Source organism: Gavia stellata, chromosome 9, assembly GCF_030936135.1.
Source record: "Gavia stellata isolate bGavSte3 chromosome 9, bGavSte3.hap2, whole genome shotgun sequence".
Taxonomy (NCBI): domain Eukaryota; kingdom Metazoa; phylum Chordata; class Aves; order Gaviiformes; family Gaviidae; genus Gavia; species Gavia stellata.
In genome coordinates, this window is record NC_082602.1 from 32549610 (window position 1) to 32563298 (window position 13689).

At 35.5% G+C, this 13689-nt stretch overlaps 1 protein-coding gene across 1 annotated transcript in view; it reads left to right on the forward strand.

The window, feature by feature from the left end:
- The window catches only part of ATRNL1 (attractin like 1), a 528296-nt gene that overhangs the window by 230074 nt on the left and 284533 nt on the right, over nt 1-13689 (forward strand). The gene's annotated exons all lie outside the window — the stretch shown is intronic.

The window sequence follows — 13689 nt, forward strand, 5'->3', positions numbered from 1 at the left end:
ATACAGAGCGTGATTCATATATATATATGACAAAGTCATCTGCTGAGGAGCTTTAGTTCTGGATTGAAGTAGTAATCTTCTAAGTAAACTGGCAGAGAAATACTATTCCTGTGTTCTGTTAAGTAAAGCTAGACTTTTCTTAATCATACGTGAATGTTAACTGTAAATATGTGTTACACAGTGTTGAAGGATGAGTTTGTGCAACTTATTAACATTTATGGATGCACTGTTTTCTATTAAAAAACCTGAAGGCTAACTACTTTCTTTTACTCTTCATATTAGGGGTAGTTTTTTACCCTCACCAGTCCCACTTTCTAAGGATAGAACAACTTCAATTGACAAATAGACTTCCTAAAGAAACCCATGAAGCAATTTAAGTTGTAAATGCATTACGCACTCCTTTCACCTTTAAGATTGGAAGGTGCCTATATCTTCACTGTAAGACTAATGTTAATAAGGTGATATAATCCTAAAATGTGCAACTCTTTGTCAGATGTCAGCAGATTGCAGCTCATTCCTGTGCCGTTTCCACTGCGGCATAACACCTTGGCAATATGTTTTAATGCTTGATAAAAGGGAATCGCTGATCATTGGTTACATCCCTTCTTTCATTTTGTTTTTTCTTTTGTTTGTTTGTTTGGGGTTTTTTTAGCAGACTTTTCCTTATCTGCCACAGTTGCACAGATTTTTTTTTTTTTATTTATTTTTGAGGCAAATTGAAATTCATCAGTCTAGACAGTTCTGTCTCAGAGATGATGGTGCTTGAGTATTTGTTTCCTGTCCTGCTAATTTTTCATAAAAAACTTCTTTCATGTAGAAATGAAGTCACTCTGATTTTATGCAGTGGAAAAGGAATGCTAAAGTCCAATTATGGAAACTGTTTCAAGATGTTAATATCGTCCCCTGTATTTGCCTTCCTAAATCAACAAGATTATTATTTAGCTCTCAAATTTTTTATGCTGTGATTTGATTTTTTCCAAGGAAATATCCGAAGTTGACATTACCCCTATAGATTTCTTATGTTTGGTGCTCTAGCAGTAGATGAGATCTTCAAATGTTAAAAGGAGTAGGGAGCTTTTCAGAGAAAACAAGTTTAGTTTTATATGTTAACTTTATAATTCTGTATATAACAGAAATTTTAAAAATATATGAGCCTTCCTAGGACTTTGGGTTAAGAGAGGGAAGTCATAGTTCATCTCTATCCAAGCGGCTGAAGTTTCCAAGGCCAGTACTAAATGGGCTCGCAGTTCTAATATTTACGATCTTCTACATCTACAACTCTTAGCATACCAGCTTTCACCTTCACCATATGCAAAAGTGGTTCATATCAGTCTATTACTGTATTAGAGAGTGTCCATTTAAAGAATGATAATTCTTACAAAAATGATGTTACTGTTATACTGATGAAAGGACTCTTTGGGAGAGTAGAGATACTGATGATGATTGGGAATGGTGAACTCTTCTAGATGGTCTCTGAATTAATTTTCAAATGGTCTAGAAATTAGTTCCCTGAATTAGTCAACTTTGCCCTTCTGTGGTGATTAGAGAGTTAGCTCTGTGTTCTAGTGCAGGGCTTTGGATGTCACAGAAGCTGGCCTATGCATAAATGGTCTTAGACACCGAACTATTTGCACCGTAGTCCTTTCCACTAATGCAGTCACGCTGCATTGGTCAGATGGAGTTGGTTAAAAACGTAGTGATATTTTATATCAACTCAGTACTGAAGGTTTCGTTTAATCCTGTTAGAGCTAAGGAAATTACTGTGGCTTCCTTGAGAAATACTCTGTAGGAATAAGAAAGATAGCGACATGAAATTTGGCACATGCCTTTTACACAATACTTTTGTAGAGGACTAAATACTCACTTCAACACATCTAGCATTTTTCAAATACAATCTGAGTACCAGTCTCCTGTATTTACATTATTCACTGTGACTTGTCAAGAATAGATAATATAAAGAATGAGTTCCTAAGGAAGCAGAAATAGTGACCTTACTTCCCTTGTAACTCATATTTCAAGTTCTGTTGTTGGTAAGCATTTCACCTCTTTCCTTTTATGCCTCTTGTTATGCTGGCGTTGGAGCTAAGATTACACGTGTCTTTCATTGGAAACGTTTGGCTGTTGGTGTTGTAGTTAATGGCTCTTACCATTTCATTTTCTATAGGAGAAGGAACAGCACTCCTCATTATATAAGACACTTAGTTTCATTTTCTGTGAAAGTGACCTATACTATCTCTATTTTTGCATTCAGTTCTCTTCAAGATTTTCATGACTACAAGGAAAAACTGCATCCCAGCAGGTGGTTGTTTATTTGGCTCAATGGTTCACAGTTGCTTCCTCAAGTACTATTATTATGCATGTTACGTCTTCAGCAAGCTTGGAGATTTTTCCCTAAATCTTAATAAATCCTTGGTGATTCTAACACAACATAACTTCTTTTGAAATATGATTTCCTGACTTTGTAAAAAGGATATATGACAGTTGTGTCCATACAACAAGTTCCTGAAGAAGTGCGGGTCTATGATTACTTTTTGCCAGCAACTACCCAGTGACCAGTTTTATTTTTGTCACTGGTGAGCCTAATGATCTCAGAATACAAGTTCAGCACTAGATAGCAGTGAATTACTTGCCAATCATAGAAGCTATGTAGGAAATTTTCAGTTTCAGATGAAGTCCTGCTCTCTTTATAAAATTGTATTCTAGGTTCCCATTAGTCAGCACCCTTCTTCTGTCCATAACGGCTACAGGCACACAGCTGGGTGCTCAGTCAGGAAGAGAGCTCTGCAACCCCCAGGGAAAAACACTGCATTTAAATTTCCTGATGCTAAAAGCATTTTATTTTGCTATAAGATCTCTTCTTCCTTGACATCAAAGGAGAAGCAGAAATGTGACATAGTTGCATAAGGGGTCATTAGAAAGATGGTGATATAGGACATCTTCAGCTTAGAGCTGTTTCCACAAATAAACTTGTTATTGGGTGTAACATGGACAGTATTTCTCAGAAGTACGCAGTAGTTATATGCTGGCACACAATTATTGGATATTTTCCTGTTGAATTATTGGAAAAGTTTATACCACACTTTTTCTCCATTTCCTGTAATGCAGAGTTGACTGGAAAGTAAGGATGAATACAGAGCCGTAAGCTTAGCTCTTCCGGACTTTCATAGGCAACAGTAGTTTATGCATCTTTTCAGAGGATGTCTGTATAAGTATCTTTGTTATTAGAGGGTTCAAGTGTCCACGTAACAGGACATGTTTTAGCATGCAGACTTACCATCCCTACATTTGACTGAGTGTCTTTGACAGTCTCAACCCTTTAGGTGCACCATGTCTTACACATCTGTTAAATAGGACTCCATGAGAAAATGCTGTTGTCTTAAATAGGCTAGACTTCTGAACAGAATTTGTGGCAAAGCCCCATAACTTGTTTCTGCTGATTTTTATTTTATTTTTAGAGTAGATGTAATTCAGACCCCACTGGTAAAGGAATTTGAAAGCTGTAACATTTATTGAAAAGCCGTAACTCGGAAATGTAGCCGGCACCTCAAATAATGGTCAGTGGTCCCTGAAGTAGTAAGCAGTCATAAAGCTTGGGCTTCTGACAGCTATGCAAATATTAATAAGAGCAGAAACAACACGTTCTTCAGCCTCAGGAAACTAATTTTATGACAAGGAGATTTTTGTCATTGAAGCTGGTAACAGATGTCTTTCCTTTTTTGTTTTTATCAGTTGCTCCCATATTCTGAAAAGTGACAAATGTGTATGAAACAAGCAAGTACCCTTAAAGCGCTGTCCTGGCTATCCGGTTGATGTACTCTGTCCCTAAGGACAGCAATAGTATTCCTGCTTCCGGATCAGATGCTTTCATGCATCTATATCTCTTTATAACTGTCAAACTTGTAAGTCTGATCTCAACTTGTGCCTGAGCAGCAAAATTTTCTACCAGTTTTAAAGCCGTATCTGGAGATAATAATAACTGTTCTACTAGTTATTTCCTTTCCTTCCTAAAGTGTAAATGAAAGATTCACAAGTGTCTGAGTTTTAACTGGGAGGGTCAGTTTAAATTATAAGGTTCAACCTCAGCAGGAAAGCACTGCCTGGCAAAATTAGGTTTGTATTTAATGAAAAAAAAAATCTTGTTACTCATTTTTGATCATATAAGAGTTAATCTAACGTGTTTCCACAGCATAGAACAATTGTTGTTACAATGAAGTTAGATATGATGTTAGTGTACATGTAGAATGCCCAAATGTGTTGAAAAGAAGGAATTTAATTATTCTTAAACAAGCCTACTGCAAGTTTAGTAGCATATTGTTGTGTTCTTTTTTTTCTGCACTGTTGTTTCTGAGGAAAACTAGATTTGGCACCCTGCATTAGTTTGTATGCCAGAACAGAATAATGAATTATGGTGAAGATTTACATTTTAGTTGTATGTAGCACAACAAATAATCAAAACTACTTCATATATAAATTTTCAAGGGTTTTTTTTAAAAGGGAAACTAGTGTTCTTTCAGCTTACTGGCTCCTGTTTCAGAATTGATTTTCTCTCCCCTGTTAATAGCCTGCCTGTAGCAACTGAAGGAGAAGTGTAATGTAAATCAAGAAGCGTATCTACCTTTGTAATAAAATTTACTGTGTAGCATAATTTATTTCAGCTTTTTTTGTTTTGGAGTTCATTTTGAATTTTTAACATTCATGAATGACTTCTACTGTTGCAAAAGCTCCAAGAAGTAAAACTTGTCAGTCACTACCATTAAATTACAAGAGCAGCACAAACCTAATTACTAAATTAACAAATGAAAATCAGAGCTTTTTGCTTTTTAAAACCTTTCCAAATTTTGCAAAGGTCATGATTCTGGAATCTTTGCTTGGAAAATGTGTATTTATCCACATGTAGCTGTGCTTGTACAGAACCTCCTCCTGTCAGTGACTGCATACCTAAATCTAATCTCTGTGATTTATGGTGAACGATTCAATTTCTAAGTGCCTTAATGGTTTTCATAGAGGCTGCTGAGTAACTGCATATAGCTATGTGTGAAGACACTATAATTCTTGAAACACTAAACAGGGATTGATGATGAAGTGGATACATTAGTTTCCAAAATGACTTCGATGTTTTCTTACAGTAAATATAAAATCCCTCTTAAAAAGAGGTTTGAAGGTAGTATACCAAGAACAAAAACCTGGGAAATCCACCAAACCACCATTTAGTTACAGTTCTGCAAGAAGCATGAAATTTTTTTGGAACAGAAGAAAAACAGGAAAAGAAGGCATCTAGCAGTACAGGGTGAGTCAGAGTTTTAGAGATGACTGAGGTATAGCCTAAAATATAAATATATACTTAGCTTCAGTTTGCAGTAGGGATGATGATATTCATCACAGTGTAAGGTCAGGATTGATAATAATAATAATTAAGATATGTTTATGAAAATTATCCTCAACAGAGTTGGATGCAAAACTCAAGCTTAATGTGCTCAGATTAGGCACCAGCTAATATCCATCCTAGAATCTGAAGGAAGTGACATGTGAAATTGCAGGGCCAAAAGCAGGAGGGTAGGACCACAAGACTAGAGAAAAGCAAATGCAAGTTCGTTATCTGAACATAGCAAAGAAGTGATTCAGGTAACAACAGATATACTAGTATACAGAGCTTTGGAAAAGATTTTGAAGGAAGGTTGTTGTATGGTTTTTAGTATTTTGTCAGGCTTTATGCATTGACTATAGGCATTAATTTGGACGATAAGGTAATTAGATGACGATTGTAAAGTCGGAGAATGTAGATCTAAAGAAACAGAGATTTTGGTAACAGATCATGTGGCTGCTCGTGATACATTCGTACTTTGATATTCTGCCGAAGTGGCTCATATAATTACCTTTCTGGGCATGGCAGAGTGGAAACATCTAGTTTGTTTGACAGGAAAAAGTCTGGAGATTCAGATTTATATCTTGCATAGGCTTGTTTCTTATAGCTGATTAAATTATATGAAAAGATGTTTTCAGTGTTTCTCATTTCAATGTAAATAGAGTTTTTGCTCTAGAGTTATTTTTTAGAAAAAACAACTCCACTAAGTGAAAGAATTCAAAATTATTTTAAAATTGAAATCAATGTGACAGCAGCGTGGAGGTAAAGATTCTTTTCTTTCAGTACTAGATTCTAAAACTAAACTCCATTTTCTTCTTCAACACATTAAATACCATTATATATCTGTTACACGTGTAATTATTGCATTTATATAAAGTAGTTTAAAATTAGTCCCCAATTGTGGACTGTTACAGTAATTATGATTACCTTTTTTCTGAGGTAATCAAATATAATACCAGAAACCTACTGGTTCTTGCCTTGGAAAATTGACTCTCTATAATTTATTTCCTTGTATTTGCAAGGCCAATTGTGTGGAGAAGAAATCATAAGACTGTATATTCCCAAAAAACTTAATCTGCCCAAATCCAATATTGCATTTTCCAAAATGCTTTCCATGAATCCTGAAGTATTGCTAAAATGAGGAGGTGTTTTCTAATGATTAGATTATGCCTTTTTTCTTTAACAAATGATGATAGAGCTGTTAACATTTGTTTTAAAATATAGTGGAACAAGGTTGCCAAACATATTGTGCCAACTTCCACACCACTCCAATAAATGTAAGTGTTAATTTCATTACTCTCCTTGGTCCATTTCTTTTTCCAGTCATCTTAGAAAAAGGTTTAATATGAGCCACCAGAATATCTGTAAATATTTAACATAGTTGATATATTTCTCAGAAAGCAGAAGCACTGTTAATAGTTCAGCTGATGATTTAAGGGAACCAAAACACCTAATTAAGAGATAATTAGTCCTCAATGATGCATAGTTTTAATCGGTGTATAATTTGAATGTCTGAGATAAAACCTCCGGTAACTGATGTGCCAATTGTATAGGGTTTTTTTTTTTCCAGACAGACCAAGGCACCATCTACTGGTAGCTGTATAACACAATAGAGATGTATAGATACGATATTTGCTAATAAAAATTATCTCCCTTTGATGTTTAGCAAGTAGATACTGAGATTTTTTCCTGTAATTTCCATTTCCCTTATCTACTTAATTAAGTAAATTGTAGTTAGAACATTTAGAATGAAATAGAAAATATTGCTCAAAGATAGCTTTTATTTTTTCAGGGCTTTTGATTAGCTATAGGAAGATAAATCAATTATTCATCTTGGGATTTTGGGAGAGAATATATTACAGGGTATAGAAACCTGGTTTTTTTTAATAGTAAGAAAAAACCCTTGAAAGATTAAGATTCTCCTCAAAGAAAACATACATGCCTTGTTGAACCACAAAAGCCTATAAAGGTCATAAGCGGTGGCTCCCACACAGTCAGAATAATTTGAAAGTAAATGTTTGGCTCACGGGGAATCAGAATGGAAATAGGAAGATGGTGGTAGGGAATAGATATTTTCATCCTATTTATCATGACTGTCAGTTCTAGAAACCTTAGTTACCCTCTCTAACCAGGATTTTATAGATAAATGTGAACAACATGCAGCATTTCTGTTTCGTATATTTTTGTTTAAATTTGGACTTGTGCCAAACTCGACCAAATCCATGTTTTTCAATATTTCTTAATAAACAAAATGTCAGTGGCTCAAAATCAACTTAAAATTTCCAAGGTAAGGTGTTTGTGAAGTAGGCTTCTCAGAAATCCCACATCTGCTGAGTAGCAACGACAATCTTGTCAGCCTCACCAGCATGATGGTGGTCCCGACACTGACAGGAGTTTCAGGTTTTCATGTTAGAGTAGCTTTTGGGTTTCCTAAGGTCTTCTGCTTACAGGTGTTTTTGCTGATCAGGCTGCTCTGAACTGTCACTCAGAGCTACAAGGTACCTGGACTAACTGGATCCCCTGCCTAAAAACACAAGCGAGAGCTCATTTATATCATAGAATTGTCCTTCAGCAGCAGCACGTGGTCGCTTGTCCCGTGAATTGCTCCAAATCTGACCTCCGAGCACTGAACCAACAAGGTGTGTCATGGTGAACTGTCTCTGAGCCAGTGACCCTGGAAACAGTAGTTTCCAGCTCTAGGTAAAGTTGACAGCAATGACTGGAAATACATCTCTGGGATTTTGTTCAGGACTTCAGAGCTTAATTCCTCAGGCTGTGGCAAACTAGCTAAAAACTGTAGGGGTGCTTACAGCTGAGTTTGCAGAGCTCTCTAGCTCCCAGCTTTCCAAAAGCACTGAAGCTTCAAAAGTTGAGGCTGTTTATCTGCACGAACGTTCTCAGGAGTGAGCTAAGGTGCCATCAGCATCCTCAGCCTGAGGGATCCAATCCTGCCTTGGATTAAGCAGACATTCATGCTTAAGAATGTTTATTTTAGTGAATCAGTATTATTGACGGCACACTAATGTGTAAGAGTTATTGCAGTGACAGATGCAAGGAGTTAAACTTTATATATGCTAGAAGAAGACAATCCTTGAGAATGGAAAATAGTTGCCTTATATTGACCTTTTGGGACCTCTTCTAAGGTATTTTTTTGCGATGAAATATTTCATGTAGACCTCTTTTTTTTTTTTTTTTTTTTTGCAAAGCGAGGTATTAATCTTTTAACCGTATAATCAATGTATTAATTTCCATGATGAAATAACAAAATGAAAGTATTAGTTAGTGAGACTCCAGGATTTTCAAATCCAGAGCCATTCTGTGATTCCTCATGGATTAACTAATGCTTACATGGTTTGAGCTGAGCTAACCAACGTGAAGAAGTGAGGAAGTCAGAGTCCACAAATGTCATTCCTGAGAAACACAGAAAGAATAGCACAAAGTTGGGCAGAATCACAAGCTCTTTATTTAGCAAGAAGACCAGCTCAGACCTGCAAACGTGACTGTTAATTGGGTAGACATTGGGGAGCTACTGTGCTCTTTGTTAGATTATAGTGTGAATGCTCACTTCTTTAGTCTGTGCAAATGGATGTTAGGGCTGTGATTTTTTTTTTTTTTTCCATTATGAAATGTTGATTGTTAGTTTTCATTTTTAAATGCTTTAAGGACCTTTAAATTGTGGTAATGATGTAATTTAAAAAATCTCTTCAATTCTTTATTATCAGGAAGTTAATTGCATATATGTTGAAGAATCAGAAAAAAACCCCAAAACTGCTTGGTCTGTATTAGACAAACATATTCTGTACCTTCAGAGAGGCAGTACAAACAACTATCAGGTGCAGATAGCCAGATAAGCATATTAAACAAGAGGGTGGAGAGCTTGCAGGTCATCCGCTTTTTTTAAAATCTGGCTTTAAGTACATTAGTTACTTGTCATTACTTTTTCATGTAAGCACTTGATTTCATTGCTACCTTGGTGTTATATCTCATAGATGATAAATCCAGAAGGGGCTGCTGTGATCATATAATCTGAAATGAGACATAAACTAAAGCACAGGCTTTCACAAATTAATTGCTGTTTGAACTAGACCATATATTTAAAAAAAAAAAAGATCCAGTCTTAAGTATTTCTAGAAATGGGATACGCATTAGACTCCTAGTAAATAGTTCTGACTGTTAATTATTGTCACTGTTTAAAACCATGTGATTCATGGTAAGTGTAGCTTTCCACGGGCTAGTCTTGAAATATTGTTCTATGCTAGGAAGGAGAGCATCCTCCTACGAAGGAAGTGCCATTGTAAATACTTACCACATACTCCATCACCTTTTCTTCAGTTTTTTTCCAATTTACTGTCATTCTGTGGCTTTTCTCTGAACCCTCCAGTATTTCGGTATCCCTTGGGAATTATGGATGCCAGAACAGGATATGCTTTTCCAAGCGTGATTACATCTGTTTCAAATGCAGAGTTAATGATGTGCTTGAGGGGGCAGAAAAAGGGTTCTTTTCAGCAGCTCCCCCATGGGCCATGCTGTGCTGCTGAAGGAAGCAGAGCAACGTTAGCACCATCTTTCCTGCTCTTCCTTCTTGTGACTCCAGTTCACCCTTTTCGCTACATTCCATATTTTCCTCTATGCGTCCAGGATTAACATAGCCCTTTCATCATAGCATTGGGAATTTAACGGTTATCTACCGTAACCCCAAATGTTTTTCAGTGTCACTGAGTCCAGAATAGCATCCTTGAGAATGATCTGCATTCTGTGATTCCACATTTGTACTATCAAAGGCAGTTTTTATTATTTTTACCTTCTCTTTATCCTCCTGTACAAAAGGCTTGGTAAAAGTGACCTATTATTTTCACTTTCTTTCCTCAGCATACCAAATAAAAATATATTAATAATGATAATTGTTTTCTTGCCAGTTATTGACAAAAGCTTTAAATAACACTAGAAAACAAAGATCCAAGAATCTCGCTGTGCCTTGCATTAGAAACACATTTGGACAAATGTGAATCTCTATTTGCAATTACGTTTCACATCAGTTAAAGTTTAATGCGTGCCATGTTGAATTTCTATTATTCTAGTTTCTCAAAGTGGTACTTTTTCCAGAAGGATTAATACAATCTCTTTGTATGTATAAACAGAAAAATATCCAGAAGGAGTGGAAGTTCTGTTACTTGCATTGTATTGCTATGTATGTTGTTGGGAATGGGTTAGGAGATGGTCTATGTAGGCATGAATTGGAGACCAGTGATCTCGTGTGAAAACGTGTAAGAACTGCTGGTTATAGAATACTTGTTTTGAACCCATATGTCCTTAAAGTTGATAAAATGAATTTTTAGACCAATATTCTCTACAAATTTTGCTATTCTATTCCTACATTATTATTTATCTTACTTGGACTTCCTTCATGGTTCTAATCTTTCATTCTGTTACCCCTTGAACATACCTTACACAAAACTGGGGGAAAGTGAATCTTCTGCCTTTCTTTCCTTCCTTTTTTTCTTCTTGTTTCATGATGTCCTCATTTTACTTTCTTGTCTTTTCCTTTTATTATTATTCTCTACTGTGACAAGAAAAATACGCTAGACTGACATTGTTACAGATTGCAGTCTTGTTAAAATTGCCATATTAACTAGCAGCCCAGGTAGTGAAAAACGATTCAAGCTGTCAGGTATTCTCAAATGAGTGAGATAAAAGCTGTTTGTATGTATATAGAATCATCATTACTCCTTTGTCTCATAATACCATCTTTGTGCAGGCTTTGAATTGTTTTCATTTAAGGTAATTTTATTTTTGTTTTATTCCAAGTGGTAGTGCCTGAGAAATTCTCTGCTGTGTACCTATGAGAGTTTTACAGAAATGACTAATTGTCACCGATAACAAAGTTTTTTTTATTAATTATCTCTAACGGAAGTGTTTCATATTGGTTTTCTTCATTAAATTAATATAGATACAGCACAAAATTTACTTGCTGTGGATACAGAAGTTCTGAGTCCGGGAAACACAGAATAGTTTATGTTGGAAGAACCTTTGAAGGTCTCCAGTCCAACCCCCTGCTCAGAGCAGGGCCAACTTCAAAGTTAGATCTGATTGCTCAGATCCTTGTCCAGTCAATTTTTTTTCTTGTATCTCATGTTGCAGTTTATGTCCATTGTGTCTAATCCTCTTCCTGTGCACCTCTGAGTAGACTCTGACTCTATTTTTCTCTGCAACACACCCATTAGGTAGTTGGAGACAGTGATAAGGTCCCTTCTTTGCCCTCTCCTTAGGACATTCAAAGTTAATGACTTATTACTATGTGGTAAACTGTGAGCTCAATGAATTTACAGAAGACATTAAGATCAATCCCAGGAATTCAGTGCAATTCAGTGCATTATCCTTGAAAGTGCCTGTAACCTCAAGGATTTAAAAATAATGAAAATGGTTATAAATCTTGAGATCATTATTTGAAATAATGAGTTGTATAATATAAATACAAGATAGTTTATTTTGGTATTTATCCAGCTGTTAGGCGTTTGGAGCTCCATATTTATATCTGCCTTCTTGAAGAAAAATTTTTTACTTAAATGGCATCTGGATAGTCTCCTAAGACAGAATGAGATGTAGCTTTTGTAGACACTAATTCTAATAATCATTAAAAAAATGATAAATGTAGTTTTAAATTTTACCTTGTCAGATCTTAATTTTTCCCTTTTGGTGCAGTTGCTGTCCCAGCAAGTGGCTTCTTTCAAGACCATAAGTTGCTTATTATGCCTGCATAGGTGAATTAACATGTAATGCTGGAAACTGTTTCAGCATTTCAGATGTTTCTCTCCAAAAACCACCTGAGAACTTGTAACTCTTACTATGGAGGGGACTTTGTACTACTTGTAGTTGCAAGCCACATCCATCATACAGAGCATAACATATAAAGTGCCTTTTCAGTTCAATCTTTCTTTTCAATTGATCTTTCCTGTGTAGCATAATCATTGTCCTTATTAAACTCTGGGGTTTTTTTTCCTCCCCTTCTGGCATATGATTATTTAAATATACGTTCCTGTATTGAAAATTTGACAATGCTTGTGTGTACACACTAGAGATTGGAAAGAACAAGGATGAAGTGCAACTCTTCAGTAGCAGCAAGGACAAAAATGGGAAATAGTGTAAAGCAGCGTTTAAACTTAAATGTAAGGGTAGAAGCTTTACAATTTTTTATTGTTACTGTTACAATTTGCAGAGTTGGTGGTGAGAAGTTGGTGGTGGAGAAAGTATTCATAACATGTATATTCAAAAGGAACTTTTTGGCTCTGCTTTCTCATTGGGGATGAGCATCACCATTAACATGAGCGTAGTGTAACTGTATCCCTGTGTCCATGCCAAAGTGAAAGCATTCAGTGGCATTCTTTGAAGTGCTTATGTCAGCTCTTCAGTGAGAATATAACAAAAGATGTGTGTTCTGCCCTAAATAGCAGATATATTAGCACTCTTGTGGTTAAGTCCTATGTGCATCAGTAAGAATAGATTTTTCCTTAGCTGTTGCCTTCTCTTTAGGCATTAGAAAAGGCGAAAAGCTGTTTAATACACATCATACCTGTATTAACTATTGTAAGCTGATAATGCTTTTTTTGTAAAATGATTACACTGGGTTTTTGGTTTTTGTTTTTTTTTTTTTTTTTAAACTAATCACATTTCATTTATATTCTATGGGCATTAACCACAGAACTTCATTTGTTTTGAAAATCCTTTTTAAAGCTGTATTCATCTGTGCTAAGGCTAGTGGTGGTAAAAAAATCAATTGCAGCTGTATTATTTGCAAAGTAATCAATTCACTTCTCCATTCTAACTTGAAGAGGCATCCTGAGGAGCTGGAAAAATTACACTAGTCTGATATTCTTGGATCTTTTTGTTTCATTGTAAAGACTGATACTCATCTCTTTATGTCCACTTCCTTTGAATTTTATTTAGAGTTCATATAAATAAGGGCTACTTGAAAACATCTTGAACATGGATATAATCACCCTGTTCTTTCGTCAATCCTTTGTCTTACTTTGTCTTATTCTGGCTCTTAGGAACAGTGCATATTTAAATGATGTGTTCATCTTCTGTGTTAATTATTTTGACCTGAACAGTGTCTCAAATCATGTGTTTAAAGTCAGTTTGGAAGGGAAGCATACAGTAACTTTTCAGTCCTTGGTTTTCATGCATATTAAGTATTATTCTATCCAGGATTTGATTCCATTATTAATGTTTTCATTAAAATAAATTTTACTTTTTTTTTTACTAACTGCTGATGTATAGAGTAATTTACAAAAAGTGAAGGGCTACAAGTTTTAAGTGCTGGGCTCCAAATC